The following is a 16,274-nucleotide window of genomic DNA, read 5'->3' as shown; positions in this document are numbered from 1 at the left end:
CTCTCGCACCTCCTCGCACAGTGAAGCCCTGTGTGAATTGGACTCTGAGGCCACCAAAGTCAACAGGGACCAAGGACCGTATTAGGGTGACAGTTATTGATAGATTCTGTGCCCCTGTATTGCTGACCCCAAGTACTGAATTACTAGTCCCTAAAAGCTCCGGGAACGACTTGACTTTCTTAATTACTAAAATTATGAAATAATGGGGTTTTTTTGCCCTGGCATCTACCGTAAGAACTACTGCTTTCGGGATTTATGCGTGCACCCTTTCCTTTCCATCCGTGAGGCTGAGATTTTCCTCCGGTGTGAATCACGGCAATGCTCAGGTGTCACTGTGACTTCCGACGTCACGGCCACAGCGCTGCGGGTCCGCACCGCTCCAGCTCGGCGTGCGGCGCGGCGGCACGGTTTCCCCGGAGGAGAATCATTGTGGTCTGACAAGTAAATGGCAGCCCTGCTTTCGCAAGCCCAGCACGCCCCTGTGCCACAGCGAAGCCAACCAGGCGGAGCCGGAGCGGGGACCCCCGCGCTGCCCAGGCGAGGGAGCCGGCCGGGCGGACGGGGCTCTGCGGCCGTGACTAACGCGGGAGCGCCGCCGCTGCCGCCCGTCACCTCGCCCGGGTTGAGCGAGCCCAAAGCCCTCGCGGGCAGCTGCGCCCTGGGCCCGGTCCCGGCTCGGCCAAGGCTCTGGCGGCCGGCAGCGGGCAGCTCCCGGGCAGCTCCCCGGCAGCGGGAGGCGCGCCCCGCCCGGCCCCGCCGGCAGGGTATTCCCCCTGCGGCGCCCCTGCCCCGGGGGCGGGCCGGCTCCGCGGCCGGCGGGGGTGGTGGCGGCTGCGGGAGCCCGGCCCCGCCCCGCCCCTGGACGTTGCGGGCGCTCATTGGCTGCGGGCGGCCCCGTGAGCGGCGGCGGGGGGAAGTGGCGGCGCGAGCCCCGGGCGGCCGTTAGCCGGCGTGAGGTGGTGGCGGCGGCGGCGGCGGTGGTGCCGTCTGTGGCACGGGCCGCTCTCGGAGAAGGCGCTGCGCCGCGGCGCCAGGCTGTTAAAATAAGTGCATGTGTCTGCGGCAGAGCCCGGGGCGCCGGCGGCGTGCCTACCTGCCCCCGGGGTGGCGGCCAGCCCCGCCGTGCCCCTGTGCTGCGCGGCCCCCTTTAAGCGGCCATGCGCTGAAGTGGTGAGCGAGGGTCGGGGCGGCCGCCCGCCCGCCCAGCGGGCACAGCCGTGCCCGGTTTCGGAGGTGCCGGGCGGGCGCCGCTGGCAGGCAGGTTGCGAAGCCGGGGCCGGCGGCCGCCACGGGGAGCCCTGGCGGTGTATTGTTCTCCCTGACAGATAACGTGATCTTGACCGGGCAGGAGCGAGGGGGCGGAGAAGGGGAGGAAAAAAAAAAAAAAAAAAAAAAAGGAAGCGGCGGGCGGGGAGAGGCAGGAGGATCCCGCGTCCTCGGAGGAAATTCTCGGGCCGGGAGGACGCGCGGTTTTGCGCACGGCAAGTCGGGACTGGCTCTCCTGGGAGTTCCCTCGGCGGGGAGGGGGAGGGGGAGCGGCGATCTCCGCCGGCGGGGAGAGGCCGCGGCTTCGCCCTCCGAAGCCCGGCCTCCTCCCTCCCGCCGCGGCCGCACGGCGCACCCCGCCGCCTCCCCGCCGGCTCGCCGCGCACGCACAGGCAGGGGCGGGCGGCGCCCATCACCCCCGCGGCCGGGCGCTGCCGGTCGCGCCCCGCTCGCTCCCCGCCGGCGCGCGGGGGGACCCGGTGACGTCACGGGCGGCGCGCTCCTCGCGCTCGCTCCGCGCTCGCCGCCCTGTAACTTCTGTTCTGGGAAGTGGTGCCAGGAATAGCCCGTCAGAGCCGCCTGCAGCGCGGAGCTCCCTCCCGCCGCGGCCGGGGCGGGCTGCGGCTCCCGGGCCTCCGCCTCTACCCCGTGCAACACCAGCCCCTCTGCCACTGTCAGGGTGATGGTGATGAGCCTTTCCAAAAAGAGGGAGAGAAATGACCTGCCTTAAGATAAATGCGTGAAGCGGGCGCCCCTTGGCCGCTGGAATACCTCTGTCTGGCTTTATATATAAAGAAGCACCGCGAGGCACCTCACTCAAGGCAAGCCCTTAGCAAAGGAGCAACAAGAGCGCCCGGCGGGATCAGCAGCAGCAGCAGCAACAACAACAAGGGCACCGGGAGGGCTTCCCTCCTTCCTCCTCGGTGACTTTCCAGGTGAGCGGCAGCGGCTGCTGCGGGCAGCCCCCTCCTCCCTGCCCCGCCGCTCGTCCCCTGTCAGCGGCACCAGCTGACAGCCGCGCCGAGCCGCCGGCGGGGGGCGGCTGCCGGCGGCGGGGCTCGGGTGCGGGCCGCCGCGGGGCTGGGTTTCGGGCCGCGGCAGAGCGGGCTCTTGCCGAGCTGGGGGGTCTGACGGCCGCGCTCCCGGTGCCGCCCGAGCAGCTGGCGGCGCGGCCGCCGCCGGGCGCCCCCCGGCCCCGGGGCTGCAGGGGTAAATGGAGGGCGGGCAGGCGGCGGGAGGGCGCCGGCGGGGGAAGCCGGCGGGGCTGTAAAACCGCCGGACCGGTAAGTCACCTCTGTGGCGGCGGCTCCGGGCGCTGGCAGTTACGGGCGCCGGCCCCGGGGCACCGCGGCCGGCGGCCTTTCCCCCGGCCCGGCGCGCCGCTGAGCCGGCGCGGGAGGGGACCGGGGCCGGGGACAGGCCTTTGTCGGTGACACACCGTTAGGAAATGTGGGGAATACCCAGCTTGTAAGTGTATGCAGATGAGGAGCCGGCTGCCTTGCGTAATCCCCTCCCGTGGCGGGGAATGGGCACGGTCACCCTCGGGGAGAGGCGCCCGCGGGGGGAGGGGGGGAGCGCCCCGACGGGGTTTTCTCCGCTGCCTCCGGCGCCCTGCGGGGGGGAGGGGGGCGGGGGGCGCCCTGCGCGGGGGGGACGCCGCGGGCCACCCGGCGCGGCGGCGGGTAGGGCGCCGGGGGTAGCGGCGGGGGGTGGCGTGTGTGTGGCTCCGGCTGCCAGCACGTCCCCGCGGGAGGCGCCGGGCACAGGGGGTGTGCGTGTGTGCGGGGAGACCCGCCGCCGCGCCGGGGCTGCGTGTGTGTGTGTGAGTGCGTGTGCGCGCTGCACCGCGGTGACTGTTCCCTGAAGTGGGTGGGACGTTGGCCCGTTCCGGGAATGTTCCATGACGTGTAAACGCCACAGGAAGGGGGTTAACGAGGGGCTCGGCCGGGGCCGCCGCCGGGGCCCTCCTTTCCCCCGCCCGCCGGCGGGGCTGCCGTGGGGGCGGGGGCCGGCGGCGCGGGGGCTGCCGGGGGCACGGTCCCTTATGTAACGCGGGGTGCGTGTGCGGCCGGCGGTGGTTATGTAAGCGGCACGTCCGCGCCTGCCGCATAGGCTATCTCACACCGGCACCGCGCTGCGGGGGCCGGCGGCGGCGGGGGGCAGGCAGGGACGCCGCGGGCTGCCCCGCCGCTGAGGGCAAGCGGCGGCGGCGGGGAAAGCCCCGGTTTAGCCCGGGTGATGCTTCGCAGCCCGCTCCGACCTCCCTGCCAGGGGCGGGCGGGCGGCACGGCCTTCCCTTCCCCTCCGTGCGAGGGAGCCCGGAGCGGCGGGGAGGGAGGCGGTGTCCCTGCTGCAGGTGGTGCCCCGCGGAGCCGCGGGCGGGGAAGCCGACGGGAGGCCCCTTGGCCCGGGGTCGCGGCCGGCCGCCGGCGCACGCCTTGTCTCCGCGGGCAGGCGGCCGGGGCTGGCCCCGGGACAACGATAAACGGCCTCCGAGCTCAATTTCCCAGAAAAAGAGTTCTGTTTTTCTTATTAGCTGGCACTGGTGGTCAGACGTTATTTTGAGATGGTTTGTTGTTGTTTTTTTTTTTTAATCCCCTTCGTATGGTAATTGCAGAAATTAAACTTCCACTCAAACATTAAAGGTTTTCTTTAATGACAATAATTCCTAAGTACCCTTTCAAATTAAACTAATAGAAATACTAATGAGTTTCAGCATAAATATTTAGCTAAATAATTTCCCTATCTCATTTTAAAATGAAGTCAACTTTAATGTAAAACCTGTCTAGTTTTGTACATTATTAAATGATCCAGAATACATTTTATGCCTACTTAGTCAAATGTGTGTGTGTGTGTTTTTTCCTTCCCCTTCCTAATGAACGTCTACTGTGGATTATTCTGAAAGAAGTAAATGAAGTCGTCAGGGTGGCAAAAGCAAACCATTAATCGACAGGTCTGTGTTGTTCTGCTCCGTGGGGCTGTGCGTGCAGACCGTACCTTCTGTTCCGTATTTGTGCAGCTCCTAGCACAAGGGGGCTCTGGTCATCGTTGGGAATTCTGGGGACACCAAGTAATTACTAAATTAAAAGAACTACTGGTCCACCAAGGTAAAAATTCAGTGGGCCCAGTTTTTAAATTCTGTTGTTGTGAGTTACCACTGGCCACCGGAGGAATTTGATCCTTGGTTATGAAGACATGGTGTGGAATCCTCAGTATTTTGATAGTGAAAATGATATGCAGACATGCTAAAAAAGTGCATCTGTTTTTAAAGATAGGAGAGTCTCTGCCTCTTAGGTTTGCAGCATGTGGACATATTCAGATTGATGCACTGTAACCTGGGAGTTGTATTTATTTACAGTTAGATGTTAAATCTTTACTTATCATTGCAGTCAGGAGGTACTTCTGAAAAACTTCAGGTATAGATTATGTGAAACTTTCTTCATTATTTTTTTGCTTTGCATCGTTTCTCAAAAAAATTGTGTTGTGGATTAGACAGAGTGGGTTTTTGCTGTGTGAGTTTGAAAAAGTTCCTCCTGTTGTCTGTAAATTCATTTAAAGTTACTGTGGTTTTCAGCTGTCCAAAGACAGCAGTGATATGGTACAAAGTCTGGGTGTCATTACTTTTGTTGATAGAACAATCTGGATTTTTAATGTTTTATAGCCTCTTACTGTGGTGGCATTCCAGTGTTTTTTGGGCATAGCAGTTATATACATCCTGGCTGAGGTTGCATGTTAAAACATCGCTGCTAGATAAGAATAAAATTGAGCAGCACTTGTCTCGAAGCACAAATGTGAAGGACTTTTAATTGTGTATTTAAGTCCAATTGCGTGGCAACAGTGCAGAACTCTTCTTTACAAAGGCAAGAGTTTTAGATTCTCAAGTGACTAGATTGCCTCATATGTGACATCTATTTACAAACCTTCTTGTTACTATGAAGACAAAACAGAGAGCCATATGCATTTATGCGGTCCTTGCTGAATAATGGTACATGTGTCTCCTTGAATGTTTGGCAGTATAACATGTTTAGTTTATGTGGTGGCACCCTACAAGGCTATTCTTTTTTGACTTTTAACTATTTGTAATACCATTGTCTGGACTCAGTTACATGAGTAAACTTACAACACTGGTCCACATGTTTGTAACTAAGCTGGAGGTTTTAAAAGCAGGACCTTTATTGAGCATTTTGCCAAACTTATTTGTTTATTCATTTATTTAGGTGCTTGTTTTTAAAAGAATTAAGGTAGATTGGATCTAAACAAAGGTGAAAGTAGTGAGTACCATTTTTGCATATCCCTCTCATACTTTTTGAGTCATCGGCAGGGGCAGTTACTGTTACTACTTTTGAAATTTAACTGTATCAGGTGGAGTAATGGGAATATAGGGGCTGTGTGTCTGGCAGAAGTGGTTTGCTTAGCGAACTACTGCAATATTTGCCCATTCAAGAGTAAAATGCTTACTATTTTAAGAGTATTACTGTGGAGTATACAAGTCACACTTATATGACTTGTATTACGAAATATGGCAAGCTGTTTTTCAAATTTGAGTATGATGGGGCTTTGCAATAAGCTGTGGTTGGTCATATTGATAGTTCTCCATCCAGCTCTGTAAGTAGAGCTCAGGAAGTACTACCTGCATGTAGTTCTCACTTGATTCAGCGTAAGAATTCCAGGTAAATTGCCAGAGCTGAGTACTAACTTCCTCTGCCTGTCTTAGGTCCTAACATAAACCAGGCCCAGCAAAAGTTGGTTCTTCATGTGCTGGCCTTCACACAGGGTAAAGAGAGGAAAATGTTTTATCCATCTTACCTCAGTCATTGAGAAGAGGTGAACCTGACAGTGCATGGGTTTAAACTGTTGGTCCTCCTGGCAGGAGGAATACATAATTATTATTAGATCTGATGTGTTAAAGTCTTCAGAAGGAGTTAATTGCTAATACTCTTGGGAGCTCCACAGAAGTGTGGAGTGCAGAGGCTGCATACCTTTGTTATTTGAAGAAAGTCCGATAAGTTATGAGGAAACTGCTTTAAAAATTATTTTATTTAAGGAGGCAGGTTATTTTTTCTTGACATTTCTTAAGCAGCATCTCTGAAGTAGTATGTTACAGATTAAAATAACTATTTTGGAAGTTATTTTGTTTTCTCCTGTAATTTAACTGGTGTGTTTGTTTTTTCCCCCCCTTCAGTAGAAGGAACTATCTAGCAGTTCCTGAAGAAGTGAAGGAACAGCAAGGGGAAGTGTAAGCCAGATGGAAAATGGAGAACAGTATTTTTCATGTTTCAGTCAGTGATTTGGATGCTACATTTAATTAAAGTAGCACGGAATTATCACAAAAGAATGAAAGTTTCAAGCCGGCTGTGCCATTTTCATAGGAAATAGCAGCTTTGTACAGTTTTGTTTCTGTTTTGGGGGCTTCAACACTTTCTATAAGACTTTGCAACAACTATTTATTTCAGCAGGAAATATTAAAAAGCAATTCATTGGGGCCATATTTTTCATTCTCAAATGAAATTAGGACTTGTAAAAGTGCTAGTCTGACAGCCTGAGAGCAAAAATCCATTGTAAATAGAAGTATTAGAAGTTTTTCCATGGTAACCAACTAGTGAGCCCTTACTTGGACCTTGAGAAATCATCAGTGAATTTAAAGAATATGTTAATCTCTGGAAACATCTGAGTTTTGTTTTTTATACGTCTTATTTTAGCATTCTGAGCCTTTGTTAATAAATTAAACAATTTACCCTAACCACTCATTTGTAGTAGGTTGCCCCCAGTAAGATTTGTCTCCAGAAATCTCTCACAAAGCTATGAGCTTGAAAAAGGTGTGAGAGGGTATGGGTAGGGGAAACAGTCTGATATAGTGTTTCCAAATCCCCGATGTCCCAATGTGAAATAATCATAAGATGTCCAAGTGCCTGTCAAATTAAAAGTCTCTTGTTTTTGTTGGTTTTTCTTTTTAATATTGTTGTCTTGTGATTAATTTCTCAGCATAATGAATATGGTCTAAATATAAGAGTTTCTTCTTGCACAGAGGAAATTTTGTGGATTCTGGGTGCTCATTTTCATTTGTCTTTCAGGCGCTTTTTGTTCATCTGCAAAATGGTCACTCTCTGTTCTCTGTATGGCAGGGTAGTAGCAGCAGAGTGTGGACAGCAGCTGTTCATGGTTACAACATTGCTTGTCTTTCTGTATTTCCTTGTTCTGCCCTGGGCATACCTCTTTTACTGTTTCTTGAAACTGCATATTGCCTTTTACTTTTTCATAGATGTATGTATGAGTAAGCAAAAACCTATACGCGGGGTTTGTTCTCCACTTTGGATGGGGAGGGTGTCTCAAGGTATACCTACCAATAAAGGTACCACTTAAATGGTAGTATTCTTAAAGTAATACAGTGTACCAACAAGGATATAATTATCTGATAGAAATTACCCTGGTACATGGTTACGCTGATATGACTAGTTTGTACAGTGATTATATCCATTTTTCTGAGTTTGTCTATGCACATTCTACCTCTGTCAGGGTAAACTTCGTCTCAACAGAAAATTTATTTCTAAAAATGACATAGAAACCATAAGTATTGTAATAATTTAGTTGGTAATGGGTTTATGGCCACTTCATGCACATGTGGGTTTGTTTTGTTGCACTTCAGTTTGCGTTTAACAGAAAATGATTTTATTGTTTTGTTTTTTTTTCTTGTGATTGACAGTTTTGTCCTAATATGCCTATTGAGTGTGAAAAACGCAACTCTAGTATACAAGAAATTCCATCCTGCACAAAAAGTTGTAAAGAATATCTCTGTTCTTAAAAGTGTAAGTTCACTTCATTGCAACTGAAGTTGTAATAAACTGCTGCAAATCTGACTAAAATGATGTAATTTGTGTAAGCTGTCAAAGGGTGGGGGGAAAGGATGTAGAGTATTTTTTAAAAGACATGCTTTAATTGCTGTGGTGTCATACAGGAAGAACTCAAGGTTGATTATTTCAGCAAGTTTCTTATTTAGATAGTGGTTTATCAGAAATTCCATACAAAGGAAAGCAGTTAGATAATTTGCATGTGTAGTTCAGTTTAATAGCAAAGTGAAAACTACAGGAGCTAAAAGGAATTGAAATTACAGTGTCAGGTGACCTTTAAAAGGTAATGTAGTAAAAAAATATCTTCATAAGAAAATGATCATGAAAAAAAGCAGAAAACCCCCAGATTATTTTCTGTAATTTATGGTGAAGTTTAGACTTTTTTAGGCTGCAGAGGTTGGTGTTGTTGCTGGCATGACTAGCTAACAATCCTCCCTGTGTCCCCAAACTCTTGTGGTGTGCCTGGAATTTTCCTCTGCTGGGCTTGGTGGTGGACTGTCAGAGCTTGGGTGCACTCCTTACCAGGTGATTTATAAATACGGAGTAATAATGGATGTTTTCTATTAAGCAATTTAAAAAGCTGAAAGAAATGTCTAATTATGTGTTGTAGGACATGATACAATTGCAGAGAATTTAGTACAGCAGAATGCTTAATTTTGTTGAAATAATATAATTCAATGAGCACTTTTCCCATAAAGTAGTATTTGTGCTTAGGCAGAAAGGAGCTTTATGTTTAGAAAAATCTTAACAGGACAGGATCAGGTTTATCAGAATTAGTATTACAGTGGGATTTTCTTGCATATTGTTTTTTCATTTAAATCAGTTAAATGGCCCAGTCTCTGTATTTATGTATTTTGTATTTGTGGTTTGCGTTAAAACAAAACACTTGTAGTGTGTCAAGAAGGAATAACATGAAATATTAACTGAGGTTACCCTTACATGACAACAAGATGTGCCACTATTTAGAGCAAAAAATAGTTTAGACCAAAGGCAGTATTCAACAGAGACTAAGTAGCTGACATCTATTAACAGTCTTCATAGCTCGGTGTAGTTTATTTCAAGTGTAGTCAGTTCACGAAAGTCCTAAAAGTATGTGGAGTTTCTCATGTTCCTTGTCTCTCAAAGATAGCTAAGTTAGATGGCTCAGCTGGAAAAAAGTATCTTTATTTGCTCTAACTGTTGTCAATGTGTGTGGGGTTTGAAAGTGATTTTCTTCCTTTCTGTACAAGCATTAGCAACGAAAAAAAGATGCTCTAGAGCATAATACAGGCCCCTGGTTAACTGACTTCTGTGAGTGCTGACAGTGTTAAACTGAGTCCTCTGTGACACCTGTGAACACTGATTCATCCTGAGAGTTTAGTTTCTAAAACTGTTTTGTTAAAGTTACAGAACAGAGAATCGAGTACAGTTCATGATCTTCCATAACAATAGAGATGGACTAATTTTGAGTTTCCCATTTAAAATCAGTTATGCTTATGAACACAGTTTCTGAAGCTACTTATGAAAGGTTTTTTTCCCCCCTGCATTTGTCTTAAGATAAAATAATTCTTTAGTGAAAAAGGTACTTATTTTTGGCTGGATGGATATTCATAGACTCCTACCACCAAACTTCCTGTTGTGTTTCAGTCAATAAAAGTTTCTACACTTTGATAAAGGTAGGATTTAACTATGAGCTTTTGAGACCATAAAGTTGGACATCTTGATGCTGTGTGATCTGATAGTCTATTTTGATCACCAGGAGAGGTCATGGTACTAGGCTGTTAGAGTAAAGAGCCTTTAAAATCTTTGTAGAGCTTTTAAATCTTTGCAAGGCTATGTGAATATCATTTCTTCCAACATTCTTAGTAAAACTGTGTCAAACAGAACTTTGAACCTGTTCCGTTATTTTGTGCTTGGTCCTGCAATACTAGCAAAATTTCTTTAAAAGTTAGTGGATGTTTTCACAGTGCTGCTTGGCTGGAATCTTTGTTTTCTTAAGGCTTAAATAATGGATCAGCTGTATATATTTAATTTTGTGAGGTTCAGTTGAATTTTGTTACAGGCTTAGCAAGACGTTACTGATACCTCTGAAGAAATTTATGAGAAGTGGAAGGGTAGGAGTCATTTATATAACATGCTTGAGTAGGAAATTATGTTAGTGAAGTACAAACTCACATGAAGGTGTTTGTTTTAGAGCTAGAGTGATGGCAAATACAGTGTTGCTACCTCTGCAGTTGGTTGGTTTGGTGGCAAAATGTTGAGAGGGAGAGGGCAATGAAGTTGGGCCAGTAAGTTGTCTGTGACGTTTGATATATGTCATATCTTTTTTAGTTTTTTATTCTCTGATTTACTTAATTACTAATTAAAAAAAATACACAAATTGTACTCTGACCTAATTTATCATAGTGGGTAATGTTAATTATTGGTGAAAAACTTGAGAATCAGCCATGCATTAGTAAAACTACTACATAATTTGGAGTAATTAGTAGGGCAGCTTTGAGTCAGCAATATTTTTGTAAAGGAGTAAGGTTGTAAGTTGGGACTGGTATACAGTAGTAGGCAGGTTCCAATAACACCTTGCTTTGGCCTAATTAGTTGACAGTACTTTGGTCTGTGACATGTCAGGAGCCAAAAGGATGACAGAGGGTACGTTTGTTTTCTCTGCTTTGTTTTTAGCTCAGGTCACTAATAGCTGGAAATGTAACATCCAGCTGTTCAGTGATTCCATTAAATTAGTTAGTGATTTCTTTGTGGACAGAAATTCATCACTCTGTATGTTGCTCTTAAGAACAGGCTTGGCAGAGAGGTGAGAAGGTAATAGGCAAGGAAATGGAAGCATATCAGATCCTCTAAAACTTGCTCTTTTGGAGCAAGGATAAGGTGTGTTTATGCAGCACCTTGGAAATGCTTGTTTTGCCTCTGGATTGTACAGATTTCAGCATTCAAAGCTGATAAACCTGAACCTTCCATGATGACAGATTGGCCCAGACCCATTCACTTGTAAAAGATGGCATACAAGGAGAACCTCTCCTTTAGTTTTGGTTTGTGTTCTTTGTGATGCTTTCTAAGTGGTGTGTCTGGGGTCTTTGCTTGTTCTACTGTAGTAATGGCAAAGTAGCTTTCAGTTGATATACCCTGACTTTCCTTCCCTTGCTCCCCAGATCACCCTCTGCATGGCAGGAAAGAGAAAGACACATGCGATGATGGAGTTCCTTTACACCCACCTCTCCAAAGCTTCACTTCAGTGTTTTACACAAATGGAGTAACTGTGAGAGAAACCTTTCCATTTTCTTTCTCTCTCACAGCCTTAGCAATTAAAGAAGAAAACAAAGATGCTAAATACACATTTTTGGATGTATGCTGGTTGAGAACGAAGCTTAGAGCAGAAAATAAATAAGATGGGGAGAGGAGGTTTGAATGTGACTGACAGTGGATTATAATTGCCTACAATAAGTTATTTTTATCAGATCAAGTTTCCCTCTAACATTTAGTCCTCAATTCAAAGAATTTTAGTACTACAGCCTTTAAAATCCCTGTTCAATCACAAGTTGTACAAGCATGTCTTGATGAATAATTAAGATCCTATGGACGGCATCATTGGGGATACAGTGGTAGCAACCTGTTTGACATCTCTACAGATAACTGACATGCAGAATACAGTGCCTTGTCTTGCTCAACGCTTGCAGGTATTTCTCTGCACATTTGCTTTGTTGTGATTTAATTTAGTTCCAGTATCATTTGAACCTGGTCAAGAGTTCAACCCACTTAACTAGCAAGCAAGGGAACAAATGAAACCATTTTTGACTGACTCTTTCTCAGTCAAGTAGGTTGTCTGGCAAGGCAAGAGTGTAATTAATAGATTTTGTGGTTATTTACAGAGATACGCACTAGAAAACAGAGTGCTGTGCTTCCCAGTTTTGTTACATAATTCAGACAGCCTCACATCCAGATGATGGGATTACACCTGTGTTTTTGTGTCGCCAAAAATGCCCTTTTTTTGGCTCCTGCTTCAGTGTTTTCCCATAGAAATAAACAGATTACACCAGAAAATGGAGGGGTTTTGCTATATTGCATGAGGAAGTATTTGAGTATGCATGTCTATGTATATACCTACACACTTATGTACATTTATGTGATCGTAGCTTTTGCCTCCAGTCATGTTCTGTCTCCTTCACAGTACAGTATACCTGGAATAACTTCAGGAGAACTTGTGGTTGCCGGTCTGGCTTGCTTGTCACAGAGAGAAAGATTTGTCCTAGATTCAATGTAGGTTCAACTTCTGCTATTGTTTACATATATATATATTTTTAAATAAATAAACTTATTTGCATTATTTATGTGTATTAGCATTTATTTCACAAGTTTGTCTATAGATGCATATACACAGCCACATTTTGTTAAACAGGTAAAAAATCATGTTAGTTTTCTCTGATGAACTGCAGTGGTTTCACTTTGGTGTAATGGGTATCAGAATCTGCCCAGGTGATCTTTCTCCAGTGCTATCCACTGTTCCTGGTACGTTGCTGGTACGATGATGCCAGCAGAGTCAGTAACTGAGCATGGCCCATTTTATTGCCTGTGACTGATTCAGCCAAGATGATGTCTTGTTGGATCCTGAGGATGTTTGTCTTCTAAGTTGAAGCCCTTTGAATTCCTTTTATATCCTCTTGTTTCTGAAGGACATAATGGTATCACTTTTTGTCTAGTCAGAAGGTTAAAGGATTGTTTCTGAGGCCCTCATTGATGGTGTGTGACAGTCAGCTTGTGGGTGGTGCTTATTAACCCTCACTCTTCTGGTGGGACACCCACTTCAGCACCATAGCTGAACCAGTGATGCCAGGTCTCATGGGTGTAGAAATGTGACCAGAAAGTCAATCCATGAACAGACTACCTGTAAATAGATTGTGTAAATGAAAGATATCATAAAAAACACTTGCATTGTGCCAGCACTTGTTATCTTGTTGCTTGACCTTCACTTCCTCTGGTGTCAAGTACAAAACCATCCTGCCCTCATCTCAGTTTTCTAATCAATGCCTCACAGCTGAGAAGGTGAAACCAAACTGTGCTTGGCACAGCTTGTGTTACTGTGTGAGCTGCCTCATCTCTTGTGAGTAAAATGAAAACCCTGTCATTTTGGATCAAATCCTGACTTCAATAAGTGCAGAATGAGAAGTTGTTACTGGGGTTTTTTTGGTTTTTTTTTTTTTCATGAGGCCAGGATTTTGCCATCAGCTGTAGATAGGACTTACACTGCTAAAATAGTGCTCCTCGTGACTGTCTCAGCTTAGAAATGGAAACCTTCAGCTTGTGATGTTTGCTTTTCATTGGATATAGTAACACTAGGTGAGAATATTGGAAAAACTGTCTACATGGAAGCAGCCTCTAGATACTTCAGGCAGAGAAGTTATAAAACAAAAGGCACTCTCAACAGAAATGATTGTTACATTGCCAGATGGTATAAAGTAGTTTGGAAAGAAAAAGATATATTATCTACCCCAAGGTGCTTTCATTGTGATTTGAATATAAAATGCACGAAGACTTAGGTACAAGTGTTGGAACCGACAGTGGCTTAGAGCTGTGGTGTTAGCTTTTTTTAAATTTTTTTTTCCTGTAGTTGTAACTAATCTGAGAAAGGAACTTGCTGGGTTCCTGAGGGCATCGTAGTTCCAGCAAGAATTTGTGAGCTTGAAGCTTGGGCTGGACGTTACCTGTCCTGTATGCTTGTTTCCTCAGTAAAATCTCATTATCTGGATTTGGAAGTGCTTACTAAGATGGGAGAAATATGTATTTCATTTCAGTTTGTTGCTGATGGTGTGGTTTTTTTTCCTAATGAGGTCTGATACCTTCTAGTTTCAAGTGGCATAATTACAGAGATTTTTTTTCCTGTTTCTGGTATGGTTCAGCATAAAAAAAAAATACAATAAAACAATATTTACAATAGGTTTTCAAAGTTCTAGTGTGATGTTTCATTCTAATGTAACCTACCTGTCCTATGTATCTCCATCTGAAGCTCAGTAGCACTGAACTGAATTGGCTTATCAATGATAACTGGGTTTCTCTCTGCACTTTCCCATTTTTAGATGTAATTTTGAAAGAATTGCACCTGATGGGTTGATTGGAGGGGATATGAGCTATTTTCTTGTTTTAAATACCACAAACAAAAAAGGAAAAGGAAAAAGCCCAGGTCAACCAAAGCTTATGATATGGTTTCAGAATGCATAACCTTGGGCAAAAAGGGCCAGTTATTGGAGTAGTTCTTGAGTAACATAATTGTTTGATAAGGATCCTTGCCTGTTTAAGTTGTTGCTTGTTGGAAACATTCCATTTCTAAATTTGTGCCTTACTGCATACCCTGAGGTATGTGTACAACCCACTGTAATTGCACAGTTTATTATTTTATTAATGAGAGCTGTGATAATGTGTTGGCTCATGAATTCCCTCCAGTCCAGGTATGGTCTCCTAATTGCCCAGGGTTCTGTGATGCCATCATTTGTTCTGGGGATGGTGACAGAGAGCAAAAGCAAAGCTTTTACAAGCATGGTTTAAAGAACTCAGACCTTGCCCTGAAGCCTGTATTTGGTGTGATATTGCAACAAAAAGCTGGAAAGGTAGGATGCTTTTTTAACACACACCTAATGAATAATAATAGAAGTGGCAGAAGTAAATTCTTACTACATAATGCTGAGTACATGAGACTTTGCCAGCTGGAAGGAGAGGGATGCACACCTTAATTGGCCTTCCTAACCATAACAGAGCACCCCTTAGTACTTCTTTGATCTGGGTCTCTCCTGCCTGCCTTTTTGCCTGAGTGGCTGGAAGGCTCGCACTTTATTTGCTGTAAGGCACACAACAGTGAGCAAGCATCTGGCATGCAACAGCAACTCTTATTTTTAATGAGCCTCAGGGGTAGCAGGCATACTAGGGTGCTCATTCCCATGTTCTAGAAACTATTTCTGTGTGCAGATGCTAGATTCATAGTACAAGAGCAGGGAGCAGCACTGGTGGAGGTGTGATCTGTGGAGGAGTAGTTGGGGAAATCCAGTTTACTGTGTCTGTAACTCTGGAGACAAAACTTTGTGGTGTTTTGACATGGCTTTTTACAGGAATCTCAAACAACTGGCACTTGCTCCTCAGCACTGCTTGGCTTTACTGGTACGCTGTAAACCTCTCACCCTGGGTTTGCAAGATCCTGGGAGCTCTCTCAGGACATCGTGGCAGCCCAGGTCCCCCCAGCCTGCAGGACGGCAAGTTCCCACTGAGTGTGTTACAGGTTGTCTCCTTACTGTGGTGGCTGGTACGCTTTTCCACAGCTTCTGAAACTGCTCATTACAGTGCTTGGCTCTTCTACAAGGGCTTTTCGTCTCTGTAGCCCCTGTGGCTTGCTGCAGCATGGTTTTCTGTTGGAACAGATGGTATATTGCGTAGAAAGTTACTGTATTTTTGTATCACTGATGATTATTTATTTCAGTTAGTCTTTTTTTTTTTTTTTTGAAGTGGGCATATAGCATAAGTGCAGAGTTTGGAATCGGTATTGGATTTGCCTTTGATATATTAATCTCTTTATATGTGTGCAGTATTTTACACTGAGTAATGTGTGCTTTCTGAAATTTTAGTGAACAGATTTTCATCGTATGGATTGAAATTAGTTCAAAATACTGTAAAGGAAAGAAGCCTAGGAAAGAAGATCTTTGAAAGGAAAAGCAAGTGTCGTCTTAAACAAGCTCTGTACTCACTGGAGTACAGTTTCATTTTTAAGTCAGTAGATGTGCTTTCTGTATCTAATCTTTGTTTTTTTAATTGATATCATCTGGTCAATTTGAGTGAAAATGCTATTCCCATAAGAAAAATATTTATTCTAAATATTATTGTTGCCTAGGTTCTTGTTGAATTCATGAGATACAGAAGCAGTCAAGCTGATTTAATATTTTTAACATTTTTATAGTGTTTTCTCATTGTTTCCATGAAAGCAATTTCAATAAATATTTTAGTGATTGCTTTTGGTTTCTTGAAATTAGGTTACCTATTGTTGAAAACTGCAGGTTCCTAAACATGAATTTCCGATCTGCTTTGCCTTGGTTAGACATTTGAAATGAAATATTAATACTTGAGCAAGCCCCAAAATAAAGGCTTGCCTTTCCCCTGCTTAGCTTCCAGGACTTAATGTGTCTTGTCCAAGAATCTCCG

At 45.8% G+C, this 16,274-nt stretch overlaps 1 protein-coding gene across 3 annotated transcripts in view; it reads left to right on the top strand.

Annotated features, from left to right (window-relative positions):
• Positions 1 to 1,437: 1,437 nt before the first annotated feature.
• The window catches only part of HIVEP2 (HIVEP zinc finger 2), a 145,715-nt gene continuing 130,878 nt past the window's right edge, over positions 1,438 to 16,274 (top strand). For all 3 annotated transcript variants that reach the window (XM_055811228.1, XM_055811226.1, XM_055811227.1), the window contains exon 1: positions 1,438 to 2,201. The gene's annotated coding sequence lies outside the window, so the exon portion shown is untranslated. The remainder of the gene's footprint in view (positions 2,202 to 16,274) is intronic.

The sequence above is a fragment of the Falco peregrinus genome, chromosome 7, assembly GCF_023634155.1.
Source record: "Falco peregrinus isolate bFalPer1 chromosome 7, bFalPer1.pri, whole genome shotgun sequence".
Classification (NCBI taxonomy): Eukaryota; Metazoa; Chordata; class Aves; order Falconiformes; family Falconidae; genus Falco; species Falco peregrinus.
Note: the sequence above shows the minus strand (reverse complement) of the source record. Positions and strands in the feature narration are given on the sequence as shown.